This window comes from Meles meles, chromosome 9 (assembly GCF_922984935.1).
Source record: "Meles meles chromosome 9, mMelMel3.1 paternal haplotype, whole genome shotgun sequence".
Classification (NCBI taxonomy): domain Eukaryota; kingdom Metazoa; phylum Chordata; class Mammalia; order Carnivora; family Mustelidae; genus Meles; species Meles meles.
The window spans coordinates 81,958,843-81,984,418 of record NC_060074.1 but is presented as its reverse complement, the minus strand read 5'-3'; the positions used below and the strand labels follow the sequence as shown (position 1 = coordinate 81,984,418).

Below are 25,576 nucleotides of genomic sequence, written 5' to 3'. Positions count from 1 at the left end.
TTCAATATTTGCAAATCAATCAACACGATACACTGCAATTATAAAAAAAAGGATAAGAACCATATGATCCTCTCAAAAGATGCAGAAAGAGCATTTGACAAAATACACAATACATTCTTGATAAAAACCCTCAACAAAGTAGGGTTAGAGGGAATATACCTCAACTTCATAGGCCGTGTAGAAAAGACCCACAGCTAATACCACCCTCAATGGGAAAAACCTGAGAGCTTTTCCTATAAGGTCAGGAACAAGACAGGGATGTCCATTCTCACCATTGTTATTTAACATGGTACCTGAAATCCAGGCCTCGGCAATCAGACAACAAAAAGAAAAAAAAAGGCATCCAAATCAGCAAAGAAGTCAAACTTTCACTATTTGCAGAAGACATGATAGATAGTCTATGTAGAAAGCCTGGAAGACTGCACCAAAAATTTCTAGAAGTGATACATGAATTTAGTCAAGTCAGAGGATACAAAAATCAATGTACAGAAATCAGATTTCTATACACCAATAATGAAGCAGCAGAAAGAGAAATCAAAGAATGGATCCCATTTACAATTGCACTAAGACCCATATGATACCTAGGAACAAACCTAACAAAGAGGTAAAAGATCTACACTCTGAAAACTATAAAACACTGGTGAAAAAAAACTGAAGATGACACAAAGAATTGGAAAAACATACCATGCTCTTGGATTGGAAGAATGGATATTATTAAAATGTCTATTCTACCCAAAGAAATCTACACATTTAATGCAATCACTATCAAAATACCACCAGCATGTTTCACAGAGCTAAAACAAGTGATCCTAAACTTGTATGGAACCACAAAAGACCCTGAATAGCCAAAACAATCTTGAAAAAGCAAAGCAAAGTTGGAGTGATCATCAATTTCAGATGTCAAGTTATATTACAAAGCTGTAGTCATCAAGACAGTATTGTACTGGCACAAAACCGACACATAGATCAATAGAACAGAATAGAAAACCCAGAAATGATCCACAACTATATGGTTAACTTATCTTTGACAAAACAGGAAAGAATATCCTATGGAAAAAAGACAGTCTCGTCAATAAATGGTGTTGGGAAACCTGGACAACAACATGCAAAAGAATGAAACTGGATCACTTTCTTATACCACACACAAAAAATAAATTCAAAATTGGTGAAAAACCTAAATGTGAGATAGGAAACCATCAAAATCCTACAGGAGAACGTAGGCAGTAACCTCTTTGATATGGCTGTAGCAACTTCATTCTAGATATGTTTCCTGAGGCAGGGGAAACAAAAAGCAAAAATAAATTATTGGGACTTCACCAAGATAAAAACTTCTATATGGTGAAGGAAACAATAAAACTTGAAGGCAAACTTTGGAATGGGAGAAGATATTTGCAAATGACATATCTTATGAAGGGTCAGTATCCCAAATCTGTAAAGAACGTGTCAAACTCAACACCCCAAAACCAAATAACCCAGTCAAAAAATGGGCAAAAGTCATGAATAGCTGTTTTTTTCTAAAGACATCGAGATGGATAACAGACACATGAAAAGATGCTCAACATCACTCAACATCAGGGAAATACCAATCAAAACTACAAAGAGGTACCAACTTACCCCTGTCAGAATGACTGAAATTAACCAGTCAGGAAACAACAGGTATTGGCGAAGATGCAGAGAAAGGGGAATCCTCTTACACTGTTGGTGGGAATGCAAACTGGTGCAGCCACTCTGGAAAACAGTATGGAGGTTCCTCAAAAAGTTAAAAACAGAACTACCCTCTGACACAGCAATTGCACTAGTAGGTATTTATCCAAAGGATACAAAAATACTGATTAAAAGAGATACATGTACCCCAATGTTTATTGCAGCATTATCAATAGCCAAATTATGGAAAGAACCCAAATATCCATAGACTAATGAATGGATAAAGAAGAGGTGGTATCTGTATACAATGGTATAATATACTCAGCCATAAAAAGAATGAAATCTTGCCATGTGCATGACACGGATGGAACTAGAATGTCATGCTAAGCAAGATAAGTCAGTCAGGCAAAGACAAATACCATATAATTTCACCTTATGCAGAATTTAAGAAACAAAACAGATGAACATAGAGGAAAGGAAAGGAAAATAATATAAGGTAAAAACAGAAGGGAAGCAAACCAAAAGCTACTCTTACTATAGAGAACCAATGGAAGGTTGCTGTAGGGGAGATGAGTGGGGGTATGGACTAAATAATGTGATGGGCATTAAGGAGGGCACCTGTGATAAACACTGGGTATTGTATGTAAGTGATGAATTACTAAATTCTACACCTGAAACTAATATTACACTGTATGTTAACTAACTGGAATTTAAATACAACATGAAAAATAATTAACATTCAGAAAATCTACATAACTAGTTTAACTGATTATATTTCAAAAAACCACTGCATGAATTAACAAAATTATATGTGGGTAAAATAAACATTGAAAGTAGAAGTTGTGTCAGTTTAATATAACAGAGTAGAAAAATTGATTGACATAATTTCAGACTCCACGTTGCAACCAACCTTTTTAAAAAAAACTACCATTTTTTTGAGGCATGGTATATTATTAAATAATGTTATTCACAATTATTTTAAAAAATAATAAAGTTCCTTCTCTTTTCTAACAGTCTATCTGTGTGATACTGGATTTTCATCTTCTGTTTTAATCAGGAAGCAAGTATGAATATCCAGTCACCTTCTATTGATAGATATTAAAGGAGTTTACAAAAATACTGCTCTTTCCATTAAATTTTTTATTCTGGACAATATTGTTATTTTTCATAAAAATAGTTAACATGTAAGAGGTTTATTGTTACTTTATTTTGTTTATTTAAAAAGATTATTTATTTATTTGACAGAGAGAGAAGGCACATGAGTGGGGGAGAGGCAGGGGGAGAGAGAATCCACAAGCAGATTTCCCGCTGAGTGTGGTACCTGACAGGGTGTGGCCAGGAGCTCAATCCCAGGACCCTGAGATTATGACCTGTGCTGAAACCAAGAGTCAGCCACTTAAACCACTGAGCCACCTAGGCATCCCTACTGTTACTTTAAAATGAATGAATATGGGATGTGTGGGTGGCTCAGTATGTTGATTGACCTGCTCTTGATTTCAGCTCAGGTCTAGATCTCAAGGTTGTGAGACTGAGCCCTGTGTCAGGCTCTGTACTCAGCATAGCGTTGACTTGAAATTGTCTCTCTCCTTTTCTCTTGGTCTCTCCCTCCTCTCACTCTCTCTCTCAAATAAATAAATAAAAATCTTTAAAATGAATGACTATGTATTACGCAAACTTCTCAGTATTAATTTCTAGTATGGTAAATATTCAGTGATTTGTCCTTATAAACAAAAGCTCTTTGGTTTCTCAATCATTTTTTTTTATTATTATTATTATTTTTTTTCATTTAATTATGCGACAGAGAGAGATAGAGAGAGAAGCAGGCTCCCTGCTCAGCAGAGAGCCCGATGCGGGACTCAATCCCAGGACCCTGAGATCATGACCTGAGCGAAGGCAGTGGCTTAACGCACTGAGCCACCCAGGCTCCCCTAGTTTCTCAATCATTTTTAAGAACACAAAGCGGTCTTGAGATCAACAAACTTGAGAGTTGTTGTTGTCCGTGCAGTAAGACAGATGATGGAACACTTGGAGTTCTAAGTTGAACAGATAAGGTTTCTCTTTATACTGCGGAGAGTAAAGGAACTTTTCTCTGTTGTCCTTACTTGCAGAGACTAAGTCAATTTTCATCACAGTGTTTCCAGTGTCAGGCTTGGGGTCTTTACTGTGCAGTAGGATCAGTGGTGGGCTGCAGCCAGCTCTTGGACCTTTGACATTTCTTATAGCTGGTATTAGTATATCATAAAAGTAGATTGGTAAGTTTTTAGGAATTATGCATGACAGTTGTTAAAAAGCCATTTTTAAGAAATTAAATTATACAAACTTACAAGTAAATCATTTGTATTACAAATAAATAATAGATATTTTAGGCCATAAGAAAGTAATAAATATTCAGCATTCTCCACACTCTTGAGATGATATCTATTATATCTGTAATGGCAACCTTACATGATTACATGCTAGTGTGCATCTCTTTCTCATTATATTCAGTCATATCATGTGATTAGCTAGAAATCAACCACTGTGGAATATTTACAACATGGAATTAGGCAATTCCTACAAAGCAGGGTTCCCCTCCCCCTTCTCCCCCTATCTCCCTCTCCCCACAGAGAACCATTTGGTAAGCATTTACCAACATATCAATGAATATGATGATCTTTTATTATATTAATTTGAGTTTTCTCCTCTTATATTTGTATCTCTGCTCTATTAGGAGCAAATAGTTTGGTCTTTATTCTTCTTCATCTCGAGAAGAATTTGTATTACATGAATGAATGGAGATATTACTTGCAAAGAACTGTTTTCTTCCTTTGTTTTATGGAGAGAGTTGAGCTTCCAAAGACTAGTCAGTGCAGAGAAGAAAGTTGAATCCCATTGTGGAAAGTGAATAAAGGAAGAGCAATTCCCCAAGACTAGGAATGGAGGTTCATGCCCCTCAAGAATAGTGATAATCCACAGTGTAGTACCTAGTAACACCCTCAGGAACTGGCAAGAGATCTGAATAGATACACCATGTGTTGTTCCTAGAGAGACCTGGTCCACAGCAAGGAGACTCCCAGCTTTGACAAAGATTCTAGGGCTCAGGTGTGACACTAATGAGTAGAGTTGTTTGCCTTCAGGAATCAAGTGGCTTTGGAAGACATCACAGGGGAATATACTAAGGAAAGACGAGAGGATGCTTTTGAACTCTTAAGGACCTCAGAAGAATTTCCTCCTTGTTAATGGAATGGAAGTCAGAGACGGAATTAATTTGATTTATAAGGAAAAAATGGAAATTGGCATTTCTTGCAAATTTGTTTATAGTTGGAAATACAGTATATGTCAGTGAGTGTTCTACAAAGAATGTGTGTATATTTGTTTATTATAAGGAATTGGCTCATGTGATTTTGGGAGCTAGCCTGCCTGAAATTTGTAGGACAGGTGAGCAGACTGTAAACTCACCATCTTGAGCCAAAATTCCTTCTCTTCTGGGAAACTTTAGTTTTGCTCCCTAAAGCTTTTTTATCCTTAAAATTACCTATGTATTTGCTTTTGTCATCATAGACAAAATAAAAAGTTTATTGAAATGTCCTTAAGGAAAAAACAGAGAAAATAAAAATATCAGGTACTTTTCTAGAGCCAATTATAAGCTTAGTGTAAATTAGAAGTCCTTAAAAACAGATTAATTCTTAGAAACATGCACCAACAAACACATTTTTTCTTCCCCAATTTAAAAGAGACTTCTGTGACTGTTCCATGTGCGGTAAATCTGATTTAGTCCCATTCTTCTCATTTCCACAATATTTTTAGAAAATACTAATAATAGTTGGCATTTGAAAAGGCTCTCATAAACCAGGAAAAAATAATTCTTAATATATAAGAAGACACCTTAGTATATTGGAATTAAGATAGAAGTAAAAATTATATGAACTAACTGGTATTTCAAAGGGTCATAAATAGATTGTTTATGGTGCTTTTCTTCCTGCAGTCCTCCCAAGGTCCTTTTGTTCTTTATAATAAGGCAAAAAAGTTTAATCAATAGGAATGAGCTTGGTTCCAAGATAAGAGTTAACCTTGGATTTGAATGATTCTATTGATTCGGCTTTATGAACCGTGAGGCAGGATTGCATCTAAGGATTGGGGTGTACTTTAGTTTAAAATGAGTGCTCCTTAAGTTGTTGGCAAATAGACTTCAATTGCCAATAAACTTGGTTGAGACAGGCTCAAACAATAGCTAAGCTCATACAGAGATAATAACTCAGATAAATATAGGAGTCGAAAAATGTTCACTTTTAAAAACCTTTCTACACTGTAATTATCAAAGTAAATATCACCAGTAATGAGAAGTGAAGCTAACCCAAACACCTCAAGGTTACTCATGACCTTCAGTGTGGAAGGGGGTGTATTTTTAGTCTTTTTTTCTTTCTCCTCATGAACTATATTCTTTTTACCTCCTCTTACTTTCTTCTTTTTCTGCAAATCTACAAGGTCAACTTCACCTAAAGGAAAGTCACATTTTTTTTTGCAATTAAAAAAAAAAAACTCATTGAAGAAGTTCTGGCTCTGAAATCTTAATGACAATGGTTAAGTCACTATGGGTGTTGGAGGGGGAGTAACACAACTCCTCATGCTCAGTCCTTTCCTTCCACCATCCCCATTGGGTCAGCCATCTGAAACATCAGCTTACTGCAGAGGGATAAGAAGTTTACTATTAGTAATAACACATTTGTCTTAAATGCTTTAATTAAGTTAAGTTACATAGTGTATTTTATTTTGTTTTGTTGCTTTTTAGAGATAAAGGCTGTTGAAGGGGAGATAAAGAGCTTTCCCTCAATATGCTGGGTTTGATTACTCTTTAACTCAAAATAGTCTTCGTGCCAAAGTGGCCCATCTTGAGTCAGCCTGCCACTGGTCCCCACAATATAGACATGAGGAAGATACTATACTATATGGTAATTCTGTAGTAGAAGTCTACAAAGTGTTCTGAAACTATAGTGCCAACAATTAACTCTATCTTAGGGTTACAAGAAATGTAATATGATATAAAAGTAGAAGTTACTATATTTGGAAATGTGCTGACATAGTAAAAAGTAATTTAAGAAAGAAAACTTCTTATAAAAATTGGAAGCCAAAATACAAGGCTACTGAGAAAACAGACCCTTGCCCAGATAGTGGCAGACATGAGGGAGATAAAACAACAAAGGGACAGATAACGTCCTGTCCTGCATTTTAATAAGATGCAAATGAGAGAAACCAAGGATCCAGTGGATCCAGTGCAATCTCAAGGCAGGTGATGAAAGAAGGAAACAAACAGAGAAGGAGTTTTTATTTTTTTGTATGTGTATCTAAACCCATGTACTTGAGAACTTTTTTGCAAACTTGTGTCTTTACTCACTGACTCTGATGCAATCAGTGTAGCTAATAAATCACAAAATTGCCACCCAATGTTGCCATACTTGTTCTGCTATTTGGCCTCCTGGAATAAAAGAAACTAAATGGAAAAAACTAGAAGCTATTCAGGAAGTCAACTCAAGGTTATGGGAAATCTTCACAGGGGAGATGACATGTTCCAGGCATAGAAGCAATGGTGAATTCATTCCAGGAAAAGCAAATTGTGTGCACAAAGTCTTGAGAACATAGGAAACTTGTGGTGAGTTTGATGAATAGTAATCTGACTGGAGAAGCTGGAGTGACAGAATCACCGCAAGGCTACAGGGCAGAGGTTTTGGTTGTGCCACTATTCTTTGAGCTAATCTACAACTTGAGGAAATGTGGGTCAAGACTATGTTATGAATTTGGGGAATTCAAGGCAGCAGAGTGAAAGGTCTCTGATACTAGATAAACTTCCATATCGTTAAAACTTCTGTTTAGAGGTCCTAGCTTAGATATGAGCTCCTTAGGACTAGTTTTACCTTTTCACGTACCCTGGATTTCTCTTTACCAGCACATATTTGTCTCCTTAACTTTAGAAGTCTAGTGACCTTGAGTGCCAAAACAGCACTAAATGATGAAGAAAAAAGAATGTGTCACTGCTTTAAATTTAAAATAGCTCTGGGTTGGGGCTACTATAATTTGCATCATAGCACAGCTCTGTTGAGAGGTTTATATTAGACTTTATGTAATTTTCTTGTATTTATTTCTATTTCCACTTATATGCTCTGATAAAATGCATGCAACAATAAAGTTACAATTTAGTGTGTGCTATGGTAAAGTTACAGTTTTCATTGTAGGTTTTGACTTCTTATGATGAGCATGTCTTTGGGGGGGGAAAAGCTGTTATTACTAATATTGCTATTATTCATATGATCATAACACAGAAAGTAAAGGCTGTATGTATGGCTTGAGGTATAATATATTAGTTGTCTAATGTTGTATAATAAATTATCACAAACTTTGTAGTTAAAACAACAATATTTATGATCTTGCAGTTTCTGTGTGTTGGGAGTCCAGGAACAGCTTAGCTGAAGTCCTCTCTCTCAGAGTCTCAGAAGACTGTGAGGATGCAGTCAGATGGAGCTGCAGCTCATCTGAGGTTTTCGTCCTCTTCCAAGCTCACTGATTGTTGGCAGAACTCTTTTTTACAACTGAGGATCTGAGTCCGCCAGTCCCTAGAGACTCCTGCCATTCCCTGCCACATGGCTCTCTCCATAACATGCCAGTTTGCTTCTAGGCCAATAGAGTAGGGTCTACTGCTACCTTGAGTCTCTTTTAAGGGTTCTTCTGATTAAGTCAGGCTTACCCAGAATAATCTCCCTTTTGATTAACTCAAGGTCAACTAATTAAGGATCTTAATTACATATGTAAAATCCCTTCATTTTTGCCATCTACTGTTCTTAATCAAAAGAATGATATCTCATCATTTTTACAGTCCCTACACTAAAGAGGGAGGGGATTATATAAGGATGTGGATCATTGGCAGTGAACGTTGGGTGTTATATGCAACTAATGAATCATTGAACACTACATCAAAAACTAATGATATACTTGTTATATGTTGGCAAATTGAATTTAAATAAAAAATAATAAAAATAAAAAATTCTGCCTACCATATCTATCAATCCTATATTACAAATATTTTTTCTATTTTCACAAATGAGCTAAGAAATTTTATAATACCTTTATAGTAATATTTAAGGCTTAGATGCTATCATAGTACTGTCTAACAATTATAATCCAAGCCATAAATGTGGACCACATATATAACTTTTAAACTTTTCATAGCCACATGAAGAAAAAGTAAATAGAAACAAGAGAAATTAATTTTAATAATAATTTTAACCAATATAATCAGAATATTATCCACATGTAATCAATTTAGAACATTATTAATGAGATATTATACATTTTTTTCATATTAAGTCTTTGAACATCACATCTCAATTTGGGCTACCCACATTTCAAGTGCTTAACAGCCACAAGTGGCTGGTGGCTGCTCTCTCGGAAGCACGAGGATATTCCTTGCCTTTTCAACAACAACCACCAGGTGTCATAAGGAGTTTACAACTCAGCCAGAGGCACCAACAAATTTCTTCTCTCTTGGTGACAATTGTTGAAATTCTATTTGTATTAACATATTTTATGCTTCCTGCATATTTGTAATTTCCCTTGAGGTTTTTGTCTAGAGAATTAAGAAATCAAACAATATGGATTTTACTACCTGAGCAATGAGTCCAAATTCAAATTATTTGTGTATGAGACCCACAATTCCTAACTTTTTCTATAATCTCATCCTAGATGATTTGACTCGTGAAAGAGTTAATAATTATGAATTACATGTACATGCAATCCTTAACAAGATAATAATAATTACTTCAAAGTTAGATCATTTCAAATGCCCAAGCAATTTTCACAACCTCAGGAGCAATTAAATGGTGTTCTTTTTACTTTCTCAAATTGTCTAATAGAACACATTAAAAATAGAAAACCGAGGTTTTAAAGAGTCACAAAATGTTCTTTTATTTTCATACCATTACTGCTATTTACTAATTGCCAACAAAGATTTCTACTTTTCACACATATAGTGAGCCCAAAAGGATTTTGTTGTCTGAGTTTATTAACACTTATTACTTTGAAAAGCAGAATCACTTAAGAATTTAAATTTTGTTATTTGTAGGTTGTTATGATTCCTTTTTAAATGAGAGATAAATGGCTTTGTTTTTATGTTCCATTATTTTAATTTTTAGAGTCTTGTTCTTTCAACATTTTCTAGGTAAAACTATGTATTTAGAGATTGAAACATCTCAAATACTTTCTCCTTAACTTTCAGAAAATAATTAATATTAATACCATTAATATTAAAAAATTAAAAAACATAAATAGATGCAATCATGAATGTATGATCATGAAGATGATCAGAAGCAATCATGAGGATTAAAAAGATAAAACTGTGAGTTTTATCATAAACTTCTTTAAAATAAATTTATTTACCTGCACTGTAGTTTTATTCTAATAATTAAGCTTTCTCTTTGTCCTATTAGTCTTAGATACATGATGCCCATAATATAAAAATAAACCTGATACTAATTATATATATAGAGAGAAGCAATAATTATTCATCTCTTGATTCACGTTGTCAACTAGTTTCAAAAGAACTGAATCAACCTTGGCATCTTACTAACCAAACTATTAAGGATAAAAGTGGCCAATGGTGTTGCCATAACTATATAACAAGACAGAAGAGTCACTACGTGGACTTGTTCAAGTTATTCATTTATTTATTTATTTGAGAGAGAGAGAAAACATGAGCAGGAGGAGCAGAGGGAAGAGAGAGAATATCAAGCGGACTCCACACTGAGCACGGAGCCCAGTGCAAGGCTTTATCTCAATACACTGAGATCAGGACCTGCGCCGAAACCAAGAGTCCGACACTTAACCAACTGCTCCCCCAGGTGTCCCTCAAGTAATAATTTAACTAAAAGCATAAAGTTTAAGGTTTTATATATATACTTTTTTCCCTTCTGTTTGGATAAACCTCTTTAAACACATCCAGGAAAATTTAACCTCATACATAAATGTTTCAAAATCCAGGTTTTTAGTAAAATAATTATGTACATAAAAATCATATTATAACTTGTCTTATTTCTTTCTAGAAGAAATTTTAGCAATATGAAGGCTGAAGGCCTAATTCGTTTGTTCTTTTTGAAAGCACAATGCTCAGATAGTCCAAAAGATGGCAGCCAACATCTTTTGTAAATTATGTTGCTACTTTGTCATGGTAATTTTAATGTTTTTTCTTTATTTTAGTAACATCAACACTGAAACAATCATTAAAAGAACAAAAACTGCTGAAATTCTAAATGTGGATATCTCATTGTTTAAGTGGGTTTAAAAGAGATGCCTCAGAATATTTTACAAGGCAAACTGAATAGATTTCTCTTTCCCTTTTTAACTTCTGCCTAGAGAGCAGTGGTTTCTGTCAGAATATTAATCTAAAATTACCTGTAAAGAAGTAGGATTAAAGAATAAATTGTAGGGGCACCTGGATGGCTCAGTCTGTTAGGTGTCTGCCTTCAGCTCAGGTCATGATCCCAGGGTCCGGAGATCAAGCCTCACATCGGGATCCCCACTCATTTAGGAGTCTGCTTCTCCCTCTGACCCTCCACACTCTTCTGCTCTCTCTCTCAAATAAATAAAATAAATTGTAATATTAGTGATTATTTCAGCAGTATTAAAAATTAAGTACATGAAATATTAATATGTCATTTAGAAAGTATGTCAGAACTGATTGTTGAGTTCTTTTGAATAATATATACCTTTTTTGTTAAATTCATAAATAAAATTAACCCATTTTTATGGTAGGTAAGAAAGATTCTTTATAAAGCAAGACAAGGATCAATACAGTGAAGATTTTGTTTTTAAAAACAAACAGTATTTGTTTTAAGAGGCAATTTTACCCTATAAACACATTATTTTTTATAATATTAAGCTGTTTTGTTATGGGATTTTACAGAGTCAAGAAAGGCATTGTCTTGTTTTGGGTCTTTGATCAATTACGACGATGGACCTAGGAAACTTTGCTTTTCAGAATTGTAAAATTCAAATAAGGAACTCTTTACATCAGTGTATTAGTTTTTTAGTGCTGTGCAACAAATGTCCTTAAACTAAATAGCTTAAAAAACACCCACTGATTAGCTCACAGTTCTGTAAGTCAGAAGACTGGGCATAACTCAAGTTATGTATAACTATGTATAACTATGTATAACTCAAGTTATAACCCAGTTCAAGATGTTGGCTCAGCTGTGTTATCATCTGGAGCTCATGTGGACGTGGCAAGATTCAGTTTCTTGTGCTTGTAAGACTGAGATCCCCATTTTTTTGTTGATAGTCACTCAGGGGCTTCTCTCAACTCTCACAGGTCACCCAAATTCCTTGCTATGTGGCTCTCTATACTCAAAGCTAGTGAAAGAGAACCTCTCTCACACAAATCCTTCTGATGCTCTGCATCTCTTGCCAGGAGGAAACCGATGCCTTTTAAAAGCTTACCTGATTTGTGGTGCCAGGGTGGCTCAGTCCATTGAGAGTCTGCCTTCAGCTCAGATCCTGGAGTCCTGGGATCGAGCCCTGCATTGGGCCCCCTGCTCAGTGGAGAGCCTGCTTCTCCCTCTGCCTTCTACTCCCCCTGCTTGTGCTCTCACTCTCACTGTCACTGTATCTCAAATAAATAAATAAAATCTTTTTTAAAAAAAAGCTTATCTGTGTAGGCCAAACTCAGTGAGGGTAATTTCCTAATTTTTAGGTCAACTGACTTGGGGTCTAATTATATCTATAAAATGCCATCACATCTAGATTAGTGTTTCATTAAATAATTGAGAGAAGGTATGTGTGTACATGAGGGTCTGTGAATCTTGATGCCATTTTATTTTTTATTTTTAATTTATTTTTATTTTTTACTTTTAAAATTTCCACAGGTGAGTTCTACTGAACTTTTAAAAACAGTTTTTATTTAAATTCCAATCAGTTAACATACAATTCGATGGCCATTTTAGAATTTTGCCTACAAGAACAGATTGTTTTTATTGGGCTTAGAATACCACCTAAGTGGTCATTGATAGACGAATGGATAAAGAATATCAAAATAATATTCAATCTTAAAAAGAAAGAAATCCTGCCATTTGCAACAACATAACATTTTTTTTTTAAAGATTTTATTTATTTATTTGCCAGACAGAGATTACAAGTAGGTAGAGAGGCAGGCAGAGAGAGAGGAGGAAGCAGGGTCTCCACGGAGCAGAGAGCCTGATGCGGGGTTCGATGCCAGGACCCTGGGATCATGACCAGAGCTGAAGGCAGAGGCTTTAACCCACTGAGCCACCCAGGCGCCCCAACAACATAACATTTTATAGTGTATATTATCCATATTATGTTGTCTGCCATATGCTAATTAAATTCATATTATTTCATTTGATCTTCATAACAACTGTAGAAAGTATTTATAACTAAATTTTACAGATGAGAAAACAGGTTCAGAGATAAATAACTTTCTTAAAGTCACACAAATAACAAGTAGTAGAGCATTACCTAAAAGCTTCTGAAACTAATTGAGAGTTATTATGAATGTATCACTGTCACCCCCATCTCTGTGTCTTGAAGAAATCGAATTCTGTAACAGCTGATCTTCTGATAAATTCTTGCCACATTTTTCTCATAATCTCATCTCTGGAAAGGTCAAAAGAGACTAAGGGGAATTGCTTGTGATTAATTCTAAATAAGAAAGATTTGATTGATGATGGGGAAATAGATGTGCACCTTGAGAGAAATGCAAAGCATAGTCCCGTATAAAGAGTGGATTTTAGAAAAGAAAATTTCAAAAATTTCAGAAAAAAATTTTGCATGAAACCGTGGTTGGAGACTTAACTGAAAATGTGGCTTGAGATGGTTGGGAAGTTTGAAAGGAAAGGCAGAAAGTATCTACAATGTGTTCCACGGATAATGAATAATGAGTAAAGTATCTACAATGTGTTCCACGCAGTTCATTCATTAAATCATGTTAACTGATTTCTGCAATGGAAGAAACCAATGTGAATGGCATGCCACAAGGAGACTTAAAGGCTTTGTATAGAAGATGGGAAGAAAGTGAATACCAAGAGTGGTAGGGGGTTATAAAGTGATAATTAGGAAGACTAAGTTCATAATAAATTCACTTTTTGAAATATCCTACAAATAAGTGAAATATGGAATTAAAGCATATTTTGAAGCAGGAAGGAGAGGGAACATGAAGTAAAGGCAAGCTTGCCATTTGGAGTCGTTGGTGTAGTGTTTACAGAGGTTAGGAAAAAGTGCAAGTACTCAATCTGTATTTTGCTCCTGTTTTACCTATTAAAAGGGAAAGGCCTCCAAATTATGAAGCAAACATAACTAAGAGGAAATTGAAAATTGGTAATAAATTAAAAGCATAGTCACTTCGATGAATTCATATTTTTGGGCTGATTGACTTGTATTTTAAAAAATGCATGAATTTTTCTTTTCTTGTTATCAAAGAACTGTCCAAAACTTTTGAGGAATGCTGAAGAACGTGAGAAGTTACGAAAGCCTAGAGAAGCAAATTTGATTTTTTTAAAAAAAGATTTTATTTATTTATTTCATAGAGATCACAAGCAGGGAGAGCAGCATACAGAGAGGGTGGGGGGGAGGCAGGTTCCCCGCTGAGCAGAGAGCCTGATGTGAGGCTCCGTCCCAGGATCCTGGGATCATGACCTGAGCCGAAGGCAGAGGCTTTAACCCACTGAGCCACCCAGGCGCCCTGACTTTGATTTTTTAAAAAATGATTTTGTTTATCAATTTGAGAGAGAGACCAGCAGAGGGAGAGGGAGAGGCAGGCTCTCCGCAGAGCAGGGAGCCTGATGTGGAGCTCCATCTCGGGACCCTGGGATCATGACCTGAGTCAGAGGCAGATGCCTAATCTACTGAGCCACCTGGGCACCCAGAACTTTGATTTTTTTTAAAAATAAGCAACTAGAGACAAACAATTTTGGTTTCCAGGGCTGGAAAACGTGAATCTTATAAATTATAGTCTAGTATATGGATTTCGAGCAAAATACTGAAGGAACTGTTAACCAAGTCAGGAAGAGAAATCATATTTTTGCCAAGATCAATGCATGCCAAATTAGTCTTTTTTTCTGTTCCCCTCACTTGCTTTTCCATATTGAAAAAAGATATCCCATGATGCAAAATGCACAGTGATATAAAAGGATCCTGACAAAGTTGAAATCGGTTCCTCTGATATTGAAAAAAACCAGAAATAACATAATAACTGTAAGGTTTTGTATATATGTAAAAGCATGTGACAATGATAATCATGTTCAAGTTTAATTTGGATGTAGCCTAATGATCACATATTATTATCATGGACTCTTTGGAGGAAAGGCAGTATTTAAAATAACAATCAAAATGGTATTTGTGCTTTTGTCTTATGTTGATTTATTTACTCAACAATCTTTATTACCAAATCCGTTTCCTAGGTTTTAGACCGTGCTACAAGTTCAGGATACAGTGATAAATAAAGTCCCAAACCTTGAAGTTTCACGATCTAGGTGGAGATAAAAACATAAAAAATTATGAAGTATTGTATCATAATATAATAATTCATATATTAATAAAACATTTATATGATAAATAGAATAAAACAAGAGTCAGTTGGAATACAGAAGAGGTAACAATTAACTTTGCCTCTACTAATAATTCCAGGATTTTAGAAAAGAAAATATCAAAAAGTTCAGAAAAAAAGCTAAGCATGAAACCATGTGGGAACATTTGTGTTGAGTCTTGAAACCTTGATGGTAAAAGGAAAGTTACAACTGCAGGAAAAAGGGCTTGGCTGTGAAAAATCATAGCTTCGGACAGAACTGTGTCCTCAGGATCAACAAGCGCTTAGTATTCCAAAGAAAATAATGTGCACATGAGGTGGAAAGTTGATGCAAGTTGCAGAGGTAAAGGAGGTAACAGCCAGTAACAGACATCTGACATTAAACATGCTGATGGGTTGGTGAGGGGTGAGAAATAATAATGGCCCAATAAGATTACTGTCTTTGAGGTCAAGCTAGTAGAAAACTCTTGGATTCTAAAGATCTTATTTTATAAGAAATAAGGAGCTATTGTAGAATTTTAAGGAGAGGAAAACATCATTTGATTTCTTTTACAGAAATATCTCTCTGACAGCAGAAAAGAGGTTGGATTTGAGGAGGCAAGATGGGAGGTATGAAGGCTACTGAACTTTTCGTAAGAGATGAATTAAAGAAGTGGAAGACGAAAGAAAAGGGAGGGGTAAATTAAGTTTGGAAAATCCACCAATTTCATTAACTAATGGAAATGATATTGGATGGCAAGGAAGGAATTTAAGGTAATTACTAGGTTCCTAACTCAAGTAACTAGTTAGAACTGGGTCAGGCACATAGAGAATATTATTATTATTATTATTATTACTATTATTATTATTTTAATGCAAACTCTACATGTGATGTGGGGCTCAAACTCACGGCTCCGATATCAAGAGAGCCAAGCTCCACCAAACAATCTTTCCAGGCACCACGAAGAGAATGTTATTTTTGAATAAAAATTTATTTGATAATGTTGAATTTGAGGTATTTGTGGGAATTTGGAAGGCAATGCTCAATACTGGAAGATGCAGGTCTGGAACCGAGGGTAGACTTGTGAATCGTTACTGTGTAAGTGGTTACTGAAACCCGAAACACTCTACTCCTTAGAGACTGTTTTAAATATGTATGTTGCATTCTTGACCTGTACTTTCTTTTCTTTAATATGAAGCTAAAAATCAATTCGAAATGTATCCAAATGTGAATAATATCATGTTTGTTTTAATACATATTTTATAACTATAACTTCAAAAGTAAGCTCCAAAAATTCGTGGATAAAAGTTATATAACTTTTTTTCTTAAGTCCATTTAAAGACATGTTATCGTAGCTTAATACCTAAGCAGTATCATACAGCATTTTATAAGGCATGACAGTATTTCTAAAAGTAGTACTTCAAATTGTTTTTATGTAACACATTTAGAACTTTATTTAACAAAAAACCTTGTGTTGTTGAATAATATAATTGGTAGACATATGCATTTATTTTTTTCTTAAAAATACCTATTACCTTATAGGCTAGGTTAAATAAATGCCTTTTCTCCAGCTTCCATACAACCCTGAATATCATTTTACCATAGCACTTATATTATTACATTGAGACGCTCTCTTTACATTTTATCATCAAACAGCTCCCTCTCCCCTCAGCCACCACCCTGGATTATGAAATAGTCTATAACAGTAGCTTTCAAATCTTTTTGCCTTCAGGTATCGTAAGAAATACCTTTTATGTGAGTTACCTATAAAACTGAGATTAAATTTCTTGAAGCAATATTTATATTTGCTGAGGGAAATATACTCTGATATCTTCCATTCCACTCCATTTCTTTGGAAACATTGGTGCAACCCAATATATTGATTTAATGAAAACTCTAATTGATCTCAAGCTGTGGTTTGAAAAACTTACTCCAAGACGTGTCTTCTTGATGCTCATGTCTCTGATGTTTAGCATAGGCTCTTGTGCTGTTGGTTGAATGCAGACCTATGGAATTATTTTAGATAGTACTGCAGATGTAAATTCTAATATAGGAAAAAAGAAGATGCTTCCGCTATGCTCAGAATAGGATTTTCTAAATTCACATTTTAAGAGGTAGCGTATCCATGAGCCATGAATTGTGTTAAAAAATAAAAGACTGTGAAGCCTTATTGCTTTGCATTTTTGTAATTCTCCTAATACCAGTGTGACTTATCCACATGCATCCAAGGGTAACATAGTGACAAATTCTCAATTAGTACAAGCATTTCTGAGCTTTCAGTAGGCAGCTCTCATATATTAAAAGCTTTGTCACTTTTAGCATGGAAAAAACATAGAAGCCAAATGTTTAGAGTATATAAAGGAGCTCAATTTTTTATTTAATATTATTAAGTATGAGGAAAAATTGTACATTTAAAATGAGTACTCAGATAAACTAATAAATCAAGAGAACATTATCCCATTTCACTATGCATAATAAAGTCCTAAAAACCTGATGAAATGTTGCATATAAAAATCTTAGTATTTGTATTTATATTTATATAACATTTTTGTGTTTTTATATAATATATAAACACATCTATATATGTGTTTTATATAGTATTTTTGTGAACTTGAATATACATAAGTAAATGAATGATATAAGAATCTGTTATAGAATTTATAATACATTTACATTTATATATTTTTTCCTAGCAGTCTCTCTTACTCTCTGCTCACTTTCACAGTTGATTTCTAAATTTCAACCTGCTTCAGTCAAATTTTGTCCCAGTCATACCACTGAAAATGCCTTTGCTTCAATTACCAATGACCCCATCAATGCCCATTTCAAAGACACTTTAGGACCTTATCTTTCTTGCCAATTTTGTTCAGTTTGATACTGTGGTTAGTTTTCGAATTTCCCTTTTTCTTGGCTTCTTTGACACCATTCTTTTCCAGTTTTTTTTTTTCTTACTTTTTATTTGTTACTCTTCAATTTTCTCCCTGAAATCTGTTCTACATAGTCTCTTAGAGGGTCTCCAACAGGACTGAGCCCTAGTTGAGTACAGTGTAATCCACATGTCAGTGTCCTTTTAGTGGCTTTATTCCCTTCCCTGGTTGATTTTCCCACTCCTACTTCTGCAGTCAAATGCTCTACCACTGAGCTATACCCCCCCACTCCTACTTCTGGATCAACTCCAACACAAGCTATTTGCACTCATGGTCTGAGAAACATATGTTACACGCATTGCTTCTGGAGGAGAATAATGCTTCTCCTTCTCTTCAATCTTCCACATTTTGAGTACCTCTCTTAGACAGAATTTAAAACAGAAAATTGTTTGCCAAGACGTCTGGGAAATGTCGTTTTTAGGTTCTTACTCCTTGTGGTACTGTGATTCCTAACTTGCAGCTATTCTCGATTTTAGCTTAAAAGAAGTCACTATTTTTGATGTCATTTTATCAATGATTTATCAGTTTTGAGCTGCTTATATAATCAAACAGCATGCAGCAATACATTTAGAGACTATGAAGTACAGATGGATTTTAATTTAAAATAATTCATTTATAGCTCTCTTACTAAAGAAAGTTAGTGCGTAATGTTCTCCAAATTTGTTTGTAAATCAAGAGTCAGGAAGATTGGAGAGTCAGGAAGATTGGCTGTGGGTCATGTCCCAGTAAAATTGGCTTCATTCAGAATATTTGAGGGCTATTTCAATAGCTAAGGTATTTGAGGGCTTAAGTTGTGTCTCATTCATCTTTGTGTTCCAAAACCTAGCACAAGTCTGGGCATTTACTATGTCGGATTTCTCTCCACCCAGGATGGGGCTTGAACTCATGACCCCCAAATCAAGAGTCACATGCTCTACCAACTGAGCCAGTTTAGTTTTATTTTAATGCTCTATGTTTGTTGTTACGATATACAAGAAAATTGAGCAAGATAACTTGTCGTTTATTTTAGATCAAAGTTTAAGATGTCATATCTAAAACCTTTCTAAAAATTTGAACCTCTACCTCGTAAAGAAAACATAGAGAATATATTTGCAAACTTGGAGTCAAATATATCTTAGGTAAGACAGAGAAAGCACAAATCATAAAAGGATAAGATAATAAATTAGACTTCATAAAAATTGAAAACTTCTAGTTATCAAAGATACCATTAAGAAAGTGATATAAAAGTGAATAGACATTCATGGGTTTTAGAAAATATGTGCAGTACTTATATTTTAAAAAAGGGTTTTTATTAGAATCTCTGAAGAATTTCTAGGACCCTATAATAGCTTTTGTGTTTAGATCTATCATCTTTCCTGAAATAATTTTCAAGAACTGTGAGAGACACATTTGAAGTTAGGTTTTTTCCATATGAATATCCAGTTGTTCCAATGCCTTTTGTTGAAAGAACTTCTCTTTCTCCATTGAATTACTTTGAGGTGTGCAAAAATCAATTGACCATATAAATGCGTGTCTATTTCTAGATTCTCTTATTTTATTCCATTGGTCTATTTGTCTACCCTTGAGCAAATGCCACAGTGTCTTGATTACTGTAAATTTGTTGTAAATTTTGAAATCAGATAATATGAATTTTCCAATTTTGTTCTTGTTTTTCAAGATCATTTTAGGTATTATGTACCCTTTTCATTTTTACACAATTCTTATAGTTTCATTAATTTCTACATAAAGGAGATTGTTGTGCTATGCCTGAGCTCTGCATCTTTGTGCAGTAGTTTGAAAAGTGTCTCCACACCAAAATCTGGGGAATGAGGGACTCATCTCAGTCTCATAGATTACTGTTCTGTGTTACCTGTCACCAAAACTGTCATCTGATGCTTCATCTATTTTGTTCAGCTTTATAGTTTTTTAAACCAGAATAGTTAATCTAGTACTGGTTACTCAGTCATGGTTGGAAAAAGAATCTTAGATAGACTTTTAATTAGAATTCCACACAAAAATAGTAGTATATTATACAGGAAGTGTGAATATTCTCTCTAATTACTGCAGTGCAGAACTGTAGATTAGAATGTACAATATAATACTGTATAAACAGATAAACACTTATACACAGATGCTTAAAAAATCAAATGAACTTTTTGGTTGAGCAAACTGATATGGTTCTGCATAATTAATATTTTATATTTTTTGTTTGCTGACCATTTGAATAAGTTAAATAATTTCTCATTAATTTGGTAATTAACAAAGGTAAACAATTTTCTCCTTTTCAGAACTTTGGAAACGAGTGCGGGTATTTTGGCCAAAAGTCTATTTTGAGTCTGCTTTACATAACTGCTGGTTTTTTTTTTCTTGTGTTGTGTTTAATACCAATGACAACAGGCATATATTTAATGAATCCACTAATTTGAGCATGTAGCTGATAGGCCAGCTGGATTATAGTTTGTATTTTGTAAATGTGGCAGAAAATCTATTTGGGACAGAAATTTAAAGTCATGAAATCAGATACTTCCTATACATCGTTTAAAATTCTGTAATTTCGGGATGCTGTTTAAGTGATGTTGGTTAAGCGACTGCCTTCAGCTCAGGTCATGATCCCAGGGTCCTGGGATTGAGTCCCACATGGGGCTCCTTGCTCAGCAGGGCACCTGCTTCTCTCTCTCCCTCTGTCTGACACTCCCCCTACTTGTACCCGCTCTTTCTGTCAAATAAATAAAATCTCAAAAAATAAAATTCTGTGAGATTAAGAGAATTTTATTTTTTGAGATTTTATTTATTGGGAGAGGGGGAGCGGGCTATGGACATTGGGGAGGGGAGGCGAACCATAAGAGACTATGTACTCTGAAAAACAACCTGAAGGTTTTGAAGGGTCAGGGGTGGGGGTTGGGGCAACCTGAGGGTTTTGAAGGGTCAGGGGTGGGAGGTTGGGGGAACAGGTGGTGGGTAATGGGGAGGGCACGTTTGCATGGAGCACTGGGTGTTGTGCAAAAAGAATGAATACTGTTACACTGAAAAAATAAATAAAATGAAAAAAAAAATAAAATTCTGTAATTTTGAAAATAAGTGCGTAGAGTTCTCTGAGATTTGTCTCTACCTAAGTTTTTATGATATATTTTTATCATCACAAGAATGTACTTAATAGTATTAAGCACATATAAACATTTACAAAGACACACCATGAAGAGTTATGACGAGCTAGCAAACATTAAGAAGTTGGTTAAAGTAGCACTGATTTTGCTTGAAGTATGGTCAAAAGGTATTATTTGATGGTTCCTAAAGAGACGGTAGTGAAGCCAACTAAGGGAAATGATGAAATTAAATATATTAGAATAACTCAACATGAAGTATAATTGCATGTCCAATAATTAGATAATCCCGAACTTCCTATGGGCCACAAAAAATATTATCTTCAGATTCCAATGATCATTTTATTGTTCACTTATTTTTGATAGTTAAATGTGGAATCTAACTGAAGTGACAGTGTTAAGACGTTAACACTTCTCTTCCTTTCCTTAATTCCCATACAATATTAAAAAAAATCAAAAGCCTCTTTTTACATCATTTGATTAAACAATGTTATGTCCCTTTGCATCTAGGTGTTCCACCAAAGCAATGAAAATGGAGGAAAGAAGGAAGAATGGGTTGAGGAGACAATCTGAAAGTAAAATAAATAGGAGCTTATGACCAATTCATTGTTAAGGGTAAAAAAATGAAAGAGAGGAGAGATAGTACATTCAAACTTTCATTAATTTGTTAGTTCATTTATTTAATAAATCTAGATTCAATTCTTGATTTAGCATGCTGGGAATAAAAGATGGCTAGGACCAGACTCCTTTCCCTAGGAAGTAAAAACACATCCAATGTAAAAAAAACACACACAATGTAATATGTTTTATTTTAATACTCCACTACTGTATATTTAATGTACTGAGGAAAGTCAGATGAGCGAACGAATAATTACTAGAGAAAACATGTCAAGACTCCAGAGAAGAGACAGTGTTTATCTTTAATATTAAAAAAAAGATCTTTCCAGAGAGACATATGTGGCATGGAAGGTTTGGGGCTGAGAAAAAAGTAAACAAAGGCAAAGGGTGTGGGATACAAGTGTGTTTGGAAAAGAGGAAATAGTTTGGCACGAATGGTTTTCAGACATGTTGGGGGTTATTGGGGAATGGGCCTGAAAAGCTTAGCTGTGAGTAAGTAGCAATGAATTTTGTAAGCGAAGATTTTTGAGTTATATCTTACAGGTTATTGACAATCATTATAGATTTTTTTTTAAAGATTTTATTTATTTATTTGACAGAGAGAGAGAGAGATATCACAAGTAGGCAGAGAGGCAGGGGGAAGCAGGCTCCCCGTCAAGCAGAGAGCCCGATGTGGGGCTCGATCCCAGGACCCTGAGATCATGACCTGAGCCGAAGGCGGTAGCTTAACCCACTGAGCCACCCAGGTGCCCCAAACATTATAGAGTTTTTAAAAAAAGATTTGTTTATTTATTTATTTATTTAAGAGAGAGCGAGAAAGAAAGAAAGCAGGGGGAGGGGTAGAGAGAGAAGGAGAGAACCTCAGGCAGACTTCTCACTGGGCATGGAGCTTGAGCCAGGGCTGGATCTCAAGAGTCTGAGATCTTGACCTGAGTTGAAATCAAGAGTCAGATATTTACAAATCCAATATGTAGTAGGAAAATATGGAAAAAACAAAACAAAAAAACCCCACCAAAACCAAATACATAAGGAATTATACCCCATTAAAAAATATAAATACACCTTGGGGTGACTGGGTGGCTCAGCCAGTTAAACAGTCTGACTCTATCTCAGCTCAAGTCTTGATCACTGGGTTTTGGGTTCAGACCCCTCACTGGGCTCCATGCTGGGCATGGATCTTACTCTAAATAACTAAACAAATAAATAAAAATATATAATGTACCTTCTATTGATTTAATGATTATTGAAAACTATTCTGATTTAAAAGTAGCTTCTAGGGACACCTGGGTGGCTCAGAGGGTTAAGCCTCTGCCTTTGGCTCAGGTCATGATCTCAGGGTCCTGGGATGGAGTACCTCATTGGGCTTTCTGCTCATCAGGGAGCTTGCTTCTCCCTCTCTCTCTGCCTGCCTCTCTGCCTACTTGTGATCTCTCTCTCTGTCAAATAAATAAATAAGTAAAATCTGAAAAAAAATAAAATGAAAGTAGCTTCTATAAAATGTCAAAGTAATATGTATTTTTTGCTTTCCTAGCTGTCCTAATATAATGAATAAATAAGTATTTCTATTGCAGTTGAATAGCACTACTAGTATTTCTTAGCAAAAATGTAGTATTACACATAGAAAAGTAAGCATTGTCCTGTATTCAAATTTTCATGTTTGATTTCCATTAAAGTGTTTTCTATAATTTATAAGGACAACAAACACAAAAGTAAAAAGATGAGGTAAATATCTTACAATTTTAAGATGTTACTTGAAACTTAATACTCAGATATTCTTGATGCCTAGGCTCTAGAATGATGCTTAAGAAAATCTTCCATAAAAAACAAAACAAAAACAAACAGAAAGTCCTCCATAATGACTATGATATGACACATATATGAACCCCACAATGAATAGCGGGTTTCTTGGTCTTGGTCTTTAACAAGTAGGCAAATGTTGTTCTTCCCTCGTCTTACAGAACAATCGTGACTAAGTTTTGCCAAAATTTTTGCTTTGGTGTGGGGACCATGCTATAGTTAAGAGCAGCTAGAATATCACTCAAAATTGCCATGGTATTTAACCCATGTGGAAAGAATGTCTGGTCAGTTTCCTGAATCCGACAGGTGAAAGAGAGGTAGAAGGAAACATTCCTGGCCCAAAAGAGTCAAAATAAATCACTTTTCAAGAAAATCTACAGCAAGAGAATCCTGCTGATAGGGATATTTTAAGTAGAGTCCAGAATCCCAATATGTATGTCATCTTTATTCTTCAAATTCTCAGCATGTTAACTCTTTTATGATCAGGTAGGCGATGATGAGAAGAAGGATGGCGAATAGCACAGGGAATTGAGAGGAACTGGACTGGCTACCTACGTCTTGGCCACCCGCATCCATCAAGAAAAGGCCATTGTACTGATCGGGCAGACCTGGAGACCCGTCCCAGTCCTGCTGAAGTAATGAGCCCTTCCTAGGCTCTGATGACACCCTGGCTGAGAACTCTGCCCATAGGTCGGGGGCCACTTGGTTGCATCTGTCCTTGTCATCCACTTCACCCTCACTCCAACTGTCCCCCTGAGTGAAGGGAGAAAATGCCAGCCAGCAGGGGAAATGGGACAGGACAAGGGTGCTGAGGCATCTTCACAGAGCATCCAGGCACCTCCTGCTCTCCATGAACACATGGGGGGAGGAGGGACAAAAGTTGCCTTAAAGTGAGAGTCCAGGTTGAAGTCATCAGAGCCCACGAGAGTCAAAGTATCATTAATTCTTTGGCTTAGTTGGTCCAGTATGTGAGTGCTCAAAGGTATTTAGAGATGCCAAAGTTAACTCAAGAATGTTAGTCCAATCTCTACTTTTGAACCAGAAGTGGGAGTTTTACCACTGATTTATTGTCACTGATTTGATTAGGCTATCTCCTGACCTGACAGTGTCTCTTTGTTCTTATATTTTTGTTGTTTTTGTTTTTGTGTGTTTCCTTAAAATCATTACCTACCAAAGTCAATTCTGCAATTTCTACATATACCAGGAGTTCTGCAAGAAATGGGCTTTGGGAAAGTAGCATTGATTAAGATGTCTGGGAGCCTAAAATAACTTTTTTCAAGAAAGATGTATCTCACCTTTCTTTTCCTGGGGAACGCTAATCCTTTCTGCTTACAGAAGGGGATATGAAGAGAGGCGGTTAGACTTGGGAGTTAGAAGATTTTGGTGCTTTTTAAGCATAGTATCTATACCATGATTGGTACAAATCATGCCACAGTAGATTGAGGAGTGATTAAAAGGAGGATGGCAAGGGGCACCTGGGTGGCTCAGTGGGTTAAGCCTCTGCCTTTGGCTCAGGTCATGGTCTCAGGGTCCTTGGATTGAGCCCCGCATCGGGCTCTCTGCTCAGCAGGGAGCCTGCTTCCCCCTGCCTCTCTGCCTACTTGTGATCTCTCTCTGTCAAATAAATAAATAAAATCTTAAAAAAAAATAAAAGGAGGATGGCAGGAGAGAAATCAGACCATAGCTCAAGGTACATTTAGGCAAGAAGCAAGAAAAAGAAAACTATTTTAGCTTTTGTAAAAATATGCTGTGGGAATTCTAAATTACATTTTTTTAAAGATTTATTTATTTATTTTAGAGATAGAGCAAGAGCATGAGGGGCAGAGGAAGAGGGAGAGAGAATTTTAAGCAGACGCCAAGCTCGGCAGGAAGCCCAATGCAGATCTGGATCCCAGGACCCTGAGATGACGACCTGAGCCAAAACCAAGAATCCCACACTTAACCAACTTTGCCACCCAGGTGCCCCTCTTTT

At 35.5% G+C, this 25,576-nt stretch overlaps 1 pseudogene; it reads right to left on the bottom strand.

The window, feature by feature from the left end:
• Nucleotides 1-25,576, bottom strand: part of LOC123950438 — a 39,581-nt pseudogene that overhangs the window by 13,195 nt on the left and 810 nt on the right.